At 32.8% G+C, this 8,084-nt stretch overlaps 1 long non-coding RNA gene across 1 annotated transcript in view; it reads right to left on the bottom strand.

The window, feature by feature from the left end:
• Window positions 1-4,515: 4,515 nt before the first annotated feature.
• LOC146999482 (uncharacterized) overlaps window positions 4,516-8,084 on the bottom strand; it is a 46,617-nt gene continuing 43,048 nt past the window's right edge. The window contains exons 2-3 of the long non-coding RNA XR_015039733.1: window positions 6,199-6,267; window positions 4,516-4,769 (exon numbers count right to left, since the gene is read on the bottom strand). This is a non-coding gene — a long non-coding RNA (uncharacterized LOC146999482). The remainder of the gene's footprint in view (window positions 4,770-6,198; window positions 6,268-8,084) is intronic.

The following is an 8,084-nucleotide window of genomic DNA, read 5'->3' as shown; positions in this document are numbered from 1 at the left end:
ATCTTCTGGTACGTGATGCACATGAACGAGTTCTTCATACAGGTGTAGCTAGTACTCTCATGTTCCTCCGTAAAAAGTACTGGATAATTAGATCCAGACAAAATGTGAAACGTGTTATAAGAAACTGTGTACTGTGTCAGCGTTATAACGCCCGACCAATGCGACAAGTCATAGCACCATTACCTCCTTCTAGAATTGAAAACGCAAACCCTTTTGATGTTATAGGACTATATTATGCAGGTCCACTTTTCGTGAAAAATGAAGATATGAAGTATTATATCCTATTATTTACCTGCGCAGTAACTAGAGGCATTCATCATGAACTAACAAAAGATCTCACAACTAAATCTTTCTTACTTGCTTTTCGTCGATTCATATCAAGAAGAGGGTTGTGCTCTCTTATATACTCAGATAACGCGCGTACATTCAAGGCAGCTGATGCAGAGCTCAAAAAGATGTGGCAGGTATTAAGCCATCCCGATGTAAATAATTATTATGCAGCAAAGGGCATTCGATGGAGGTATATCATTGAAAGAGGAGCCTGGTTAGGCGGATTTTACGAGAGACTTGTGAGATCCGTCAAAGCAATATTAAGAAAAATTCTTGGTAGAACATCACTGCTACCTGAAGAATTGGAAACTGTACTGACTGAAATTAAAGCGGTGATAAATCGTCGACCCTTGACTTACGTCCAAGATAATGAGCTCCAAGTTCTGTCACCTACTCATTTTCTGCTAGGGCAGAAACTTGCTAATTTGCCTCCTGTCAAGTGCACTCATGAAGTGTGCAGTACTAAAGCAATTCTTTTAAAAGCGCATCTATATCGTGAAAAATTGTTAAATAACTTTTGGAAAATCTTTTATAAAGATTATTTGTTGAATCTGAAATCTGCAAATTGTGTGAACAATCACCGTGCAAAAAACGACTTAAGTGTGAACGATATCGTGATTTTACAGGATGAACATTTACCACGTAACATGTGGAGATTAGGAAAGGTTCTCAAAATATTTACCGGTAGAGATGGACTAATTCGCAGTTGTGAAATAAAAACTGAAAAAGGCATTATAAAGAGACATTTACAATTATTAGTTAAGTTAGAATGCTAAGAGTATTAAAATTGTATGATAGTATATTTCTTACTGAAAATGTAATCGTAATGCTACTAATGTTGTATCTATTTTATTTAATTGATATTTAAAGTACTGTATATTTAATATTTAAAGAAATGTATATATTAGAAAATTTTAAGGTTGTAGAAATGTATAAGTGTATTTAAAAATTTTAATTTAATTCCGAAAAAAAGAAAGGTTTCTTGTAATAATTCTAGTATTTTAGTTGAATTATGATAATCTTGATTTTGAAATCATTTGTTTAATATTATCTTGAGTTATATAAATTCTTGATTTAAATCCTGATTCTTGAATAGGAATTTTATGACAATAATTCTTGATGAAATTTATTTGAAAATTTACTTGATATTCTTGAAAACATATGGTAAGTTTTACATGTTCTTGATATTTGTGACATTTCTTGATTACAAAAACTTGAATTTGTATTGAAATACATAATTATTCTTGAAAATAATTCTTGAAAATATTCATGTAACACTGATAATCTTGATTGTTCTGAACTACAGTTCAGCCGGGCCCAATGTGTAAGAAATTTTATGTGAAAATATAGTTTAATCGCCAAAGAGGGCGTAAATCTTTCATGATGTATATATACTTCTTGTTCTTGGATCCGCCAATTGAATGTGTGTTAGACTTGAATAAACTTGGCTGTTTAGAAACCTGATTTGTTGTGTTCATGTAGCTTTATGTTATGTGTGATTCGAATTAGTGTTTTTTGAACTAAGATATCTTGCAATTCTTGACAGTTAATATAATATTTAATATACTATGCAGATAATGTAGGCAATGTGCAAGAAACGTATTTACGTGAATGAAAATAAAGAAAAAGTTCATAACAAAAATATTAAAACTTAAGCAAAACTTTTTTTCTAATAAATTGTGAATTTTTATTATTTGATTTGATTTTCTCTTATGGTGAACATAACGCTATTAGTTGCTCGGGTATGGCAATTTTAGGTATCTCACCTTAAAGGTGATGACTTCATAGATATTTTTTTCTATAAGGATAGCTACTTTAAATTAACTTTGTAAAGAAATACCCCATTACTCAGTGCGTGTTGTTGTGCTATAAATAATTAATAGGCCCAATAGTAATCGGAAGATTTCTTAATTCAAATTCAGTGAGAGCACAACTGATTTTTCTATAGTCCTACATATGAAGAAAATCACGAAAGTTAGCCATTTCCAGGGAGTCGAATTCGGGACAAACTGCCAGTGTTCAACAGTTTTAGCCAGTGAGCCAATAAGTCCCGGATTAGCAGAAAAAAATCAGGAGATTTTATTAGTTTTTACCATTTTAACACTTTATTTATTATTCTACAGATATTAGAATTTTCTGCTTTTTTGAGGAGTATATATCAGTATATTACTTTTCGACTCAGTGCGCAGATTTCCTAACATCTGTTCTGTAATCTTTAATTTTATCAGCAAAAGAAAATCACCATTTATTGTGGAATATTATTATCACTTTTCAATGTTTCTGGTATTATCAGTGTTGCAGACAGATGTCATGAATTCTGAGGGACCGTGACAGAGTTAAAACACTTTTGACTATATTCAATTTTATTGCAGTTCATAAAATTTAGATATTTTTGCTGTATATGTCTAGGATATTCTTAAAGCCACAAATAGTAAAACATTTTTCATTAGGGCAAAAGTAGTAATATTTAATGTTTAGTTATTATTGTAATTTTCTTTGTTTTTCAGATTTATGATAAATGCTTAATTCGAATATAAATGCCAAAAAGAATAGTAAAAAAATGCTAATTTTATATTGTTTTGCCCAGCAAACTGACTCTTCAAAGACCTTGGAAAGCCACTTTTCGAATATTTCTCGAAAAGCCACGTTTAGACTGATATAGAAATACTACAGGCAGATTCTAAAGTGCTACACTAAAATTTATTAATTATTATTGTAATTTAAGATCAAATTCAAGTATTTAATTTTATGTGTTCGGTTATGAATTTCTCAATATCCTCATCCCGCTTCTTTAGAACCCATAAATTTCTGCGATTATAAAGAGACTGCTGAAATAAGTTTTCATATGGTTTTCTTTACAGATGGCAGCAAGATGAACAACAAGGTTGGCCTTGCATTTGTTCTTTTTGAAGGCCATTTCGAGATTTGTTTTCTTAGACACCGTATACGGAATGAATGTACAGTTTTTCAAGCAGAACTTCTGTGCATTTATCTTGTCGTCAAATGGATCCAGGATCATGGGACAACATCCTCAAAGTACCTTATTTGTTCTGATTCTCTTTCTTCTCTTCAACTTTTGAACAGTATTACCAGCTGCGATAAATTAGTTATCGAAACCCTAGTAACTGTTAGTTCACTTAGAATTAGAGGTATTGATATCTGCTTTGCTTATGTGCGTGCTCATCATGGTTTCTACGGAAATGAAAGAGCTGATTTCTTAGCTAAAGATGCCTTAAATTTACCCATTGATATCAACATTAGCATTCCAAAGAGTTATTGGAAGTCCTTTCATTATAAAAAGCTTTCAGCTATGTGGAATGAGGAATACATTTCATCTTGTAATGCTGAAGTCACCAAAAAGTTCCTTCCTTCTATTTACCATAGACTGAATTCCGAGTCTTTCCTCTCGTTAAATTTTAAAGTGTCTCAGTTTTTATCTGGTCACGGTAAATTTGCAAGTTATCTGTTTCGTTTTAATCTACGATCAAACAATTTATGTGAATGTTCAAAAAGAGTTCCTCAGGATGTGGAACATTTGATTTTCTCTTGCCCTACATTTGATGGCCCTAGATTATGCTTACAGAACGATTTGAAAATGTTCGGAGTGACTTGGCCAGTGAACTTAAAAAAAATTCCCAATATAATTAAAAATGTATCAGCAATAAGCAAACAAATTAAAGTGCGAAGAATTATTAACAATAAATTTTTTTCGTCCACTGGGGTTTTTGATACCTCTTCCGCATTTTAATTCAATAAATTTTCAAAATATAGCTAAATTAATATATAAATAGTCAAAATACAGATATTTAGATTAATTAGACCATAGGCCATCTAGATGCTTCAAATACCCAGGTAATTGTATTGCTTAATTCTGTAGCCAGATACGCATTTATTGTAATCAAATGGCGGAATTTATATTCCTTCCTAAACCGTATTTTATTTCAACAATGATTACACTTAAAAATATCTCAATTTCAGTAAAATCAAATATAAAACATACTTTTTTAATCAAAATTAAACTTTAAAATACTTTTCATTTGCCTAAAATCCATCGAATTTCTGTTGACGGTAATTTTGAGATAACATTTGAATGACATAACTTCATAATGTTTATTTAATCCGTTTTCAAAAATAAGAGGTGAACAATGGATAAACCAACAGAAAACAGTGACACAGTACTCAGTTACTTTTCCATTTATTTAGCATTTACAGGTTACGTATTTGTTAAACATGACAAGGCGATTTTTCGTGTCTTAATTTAAATTCATTTAATATTTTTTCTTACAAAGTACGTATTGTTCTTCTATGACATTTTGTAGACATTAGGTATTTTGGAAGCAGGAAAGATGAAAAGTATGCAATCGCCTTCGCCGGGAATCGAACCTCGGACATCTTGAATACCGGTCCAGCGTGCAGAACCACTACACCAAGAAGGCACGCTAGGAAGGCGGGAGAAATACCTTGTAATTTTATGTTATTTAAATTAAAGGCGAAAAGAAAAACGCAAAAAATTTACCAACAGAAGCAAAAGCAACAAAAACAGGAACAAAACTAAAAGCTAACAACAGAAACAAAAAGAACAGATAATGTGCTGAAAACTGAAATTCCAGATATATAGAGTGAGTTAATTGGACATATCACATAAAACTAATGCAGTGGTATTCAAACTCTATCGTTTGAAGGAACTCTTAAAAATGTAAGATTTTTTCATGGAACCGGCATCCTGTTTTAGAAAAATATATCTGAAAATAATATTTGAAATCGATTGATATGTTACAGGTACTTTATGTAAACAAAATTAAAGAAAAAAGTTTCTTTTATTAAAAATTTTAAGATGAAGTTAACATAATTTACTCAATAGCATTAACTCGTACTTCAGGTGTCGCTTATCTTTGCATTGCCAAGTGCTTGCATTTTTTTTTATTAAAAAAAACTATGAAAATCTAGTTCTATTGATATTACCTGCAGTCGTTTTTCATGTTCTGCATTTAATTCTTTTCTGTATTTTGTTTTTTCTGCCACATATGCTAAGAAAGATTTTTCACTTAAATACATTGTTCCGAACAGTATTAAAAAGCCCACCGGCGATCGAGCGGTACAGGCGCTGAATACTAGTAATGCCTACTCGATTTCGATTCCAGGCGAACAGGCTGACCGCATGGGCGTTTTCGTGACTTCTGGATTAGTTAAGTGTATACGAGCTTGTTTTCTTTATAAAGCCGTCCATAAAATAAACCAAACCAAATCGAATGGCATTAAAATATTCATAGCTGTGTGAGAAGCACTTTTGCTTACATATCGACTGAAGAATCGAAAAATCAGAGCTACTCTCACAATGCGTTGTAGGAAAAAAAATGCGTTGTAGGAAAAGAAGTGTGTTGTTGAAATAATTCACTGCTGATGTCAAGTTACGGAAGTCGACAGCTGCGTACTGTCGACTTCCGTAACTTGACATCAGCAGTGAAGCTTTTGATTAATTTCCAAAGATAACTAAATGTATCTTTATACTTTTTAGTTAATGAACAGTATTAAACTAATGTGAGGGCTTTATAATTTCCTTTTCGCATTTTTATTTTAACTCGCGGAACTCCGAGGTTCCGCGGAACATAGTTGTTCTTAAACTTAATATGTTTCACAAACTATAATCAATCAACAAATGGACTGTATTCCTAGACTTTTATTTTATTACACTTGTCAGCGATGCGAAATAATTGATTCAAAATAAGCGAGCCATTCTACATGGCTGTCACAAACACAATTCTATCAATCAATTATCTTGTTGCCACACATAAAGTTCAAAACTAAAAGAAGAAAAACAAAAGGAATTTACGCTGTTTGCAACAATAAAATGAAGCAAACGATACTCACATAAACATCCTGGCCCTCGTTGAAATCCCAGGGGATTTCAACAGTTGGAGCATTTTGAAACTTCTTAGTCTGTAATAAAGATAAACATAAGAAAAATAATACAAAATATTATATGCAAAGCAGTTCATAGATTTTAGTCTGAATAGAAAGAGGACACAATTTCACGACTGGTCGTTTTATGACACCATGACCAGTTTTAATACTAACTCTGACTCTATGATCTGAGCCCGGATGAACAGAAATTATTCTCCCTAACCTCCATTTAAGAGGCGGAAGGTTGTCTTCTTTGATGAGGACTAAGTCATTGACTTCTAAATTGTTTTGACTTTTTTGCCATTTAGGTCTTTGTTGAAGCTGAGACAGGTATTCTCGACTCCATCTTTTCCAGAAGTGCTGAAAAATAAACTGTCTCACATGCCATCTGTCAATGTGATTGAAGGAACTATAATTTAGGTCTGGTTCAGGTATGGCAGTTAAAGACGTTCCTATTAGGAAATGACCAGGTGTTAATGCAGTTAAATCATTTGGATTAGCCGATGTTGGACACAATGGCCTAGAGTTGAGACAAGCCTCAACCTGCGCTATCAAGGTCTGAAATTCCGGATAGGTCAGCACAGTATCACCAACAGTCCTTTTTAGATGTAATTTCATTGACTTTACTGCCGATTCCCATAGTCCACCAAAATGGGGAGATGATGGCGGGTTGAATATCCATTTTATTTCCTCTAAAGACAAAAATTTGTGAATTTCTTGATTTTGCTTACATTGCAAAAAACATTTTCTGATTTCTTTGCCTGCACCTTTAAAGTTAGTACCGCAGTCACTATAAATCTCAAATGGTTTCCCTCTTCTTGCAATAAATCGTTTCAATGCACTTAAAAATGCCTTTGTTGACAAATCTTCTACCACTTCAAGATGTACTGCCTTGATTACAAAACACACAAATAAGCATACGTAATATTTAAATGATTTTTGTCCACGTCCTGCACGATGTTTAATCATGAACGGTCCAGAAAAATCTATTCCAATTCGATGAAATGGTCGCGATTGTGTTACTCTAGATTCCGGTAGATCAGCCATTATTTGACTTGCAGTTTTAGCTCTAAATTTACAACACGTAATACAAGATTTCACTACTTTTCGGATAGCAGATCTAGCAGCTATGATCCAAAATTGCTGTCTAATTAAAGATAGAAGAAGTTCCGGTGCTGCATGCAGATATTTGACATGAAAGTGTCTAATTATGATTTCTGTCAGATTGTGTTTGAAGGTAATAAGATTGGATGTTTTTCATTTTGTGATAGTTGCGCATTTTTCAGTCTTCCTCCTACACGTAACACTTTGTTGTCATCTAAAATTGGACACAAGCTAAGGAGGTTGCTGTTTGTAGGTAAGTCCTTTCCCAACTCCAAACATTGAATTTCTTTAAAAAAGTGAAATCGCTGTATTATTCGGACAATACAGAAAGTTGCAGCTCGAATTTCATTACTAGATAAAAAAGACGTATTTCTTTCTAGATATGCTACTTTAGAATTCGATATGAATCTTAATATCCAAGCAAATATGCGTTGTAACTTTGGAAATGAAGATATATTTGATATAATAGCAAGTTCCTGTACAGGTTCAGAAACTACAAATGAGACTGTTTTACGTGCATCTGGTAATGCCTCTTCATCTATAAGAATATTTTCAGATAAGGCAATCTCACTGCACTTTAACCAAGAAGGACCATTCCACCACAATTGATGAGATAATAGTTCTGCAGGAAATAATCCACGTGAAGCACAATCAGCTGGATTTTCCTTTCCATCAACATGACTCCAGTTCTCAGGTGGTAAGATGGATTGTATTTCAGAAACTCTATTGGATACGAATACTTGCCATTT

This window comes from Stegodyphus dumicola, chromosome 1 (assembly GCF_044657685.1).
Source record: "Stegodyphus dumicola isolate Sdum_Otavi_A_Nest chromosome 1, ASM4465768v1".
NCBI classification, from domain to species: Eukaryota; Metazoa; Arthropoda; class Arachnida; order Araneae; family Eresidae; genus Stegodyphus; species Stegodyphus dumicola.
The sequence above is the reverse complement of the archived record's forward strand: the minus strand, read 5'-3'. Positions and strand labels throughout refer to the sequence as shown.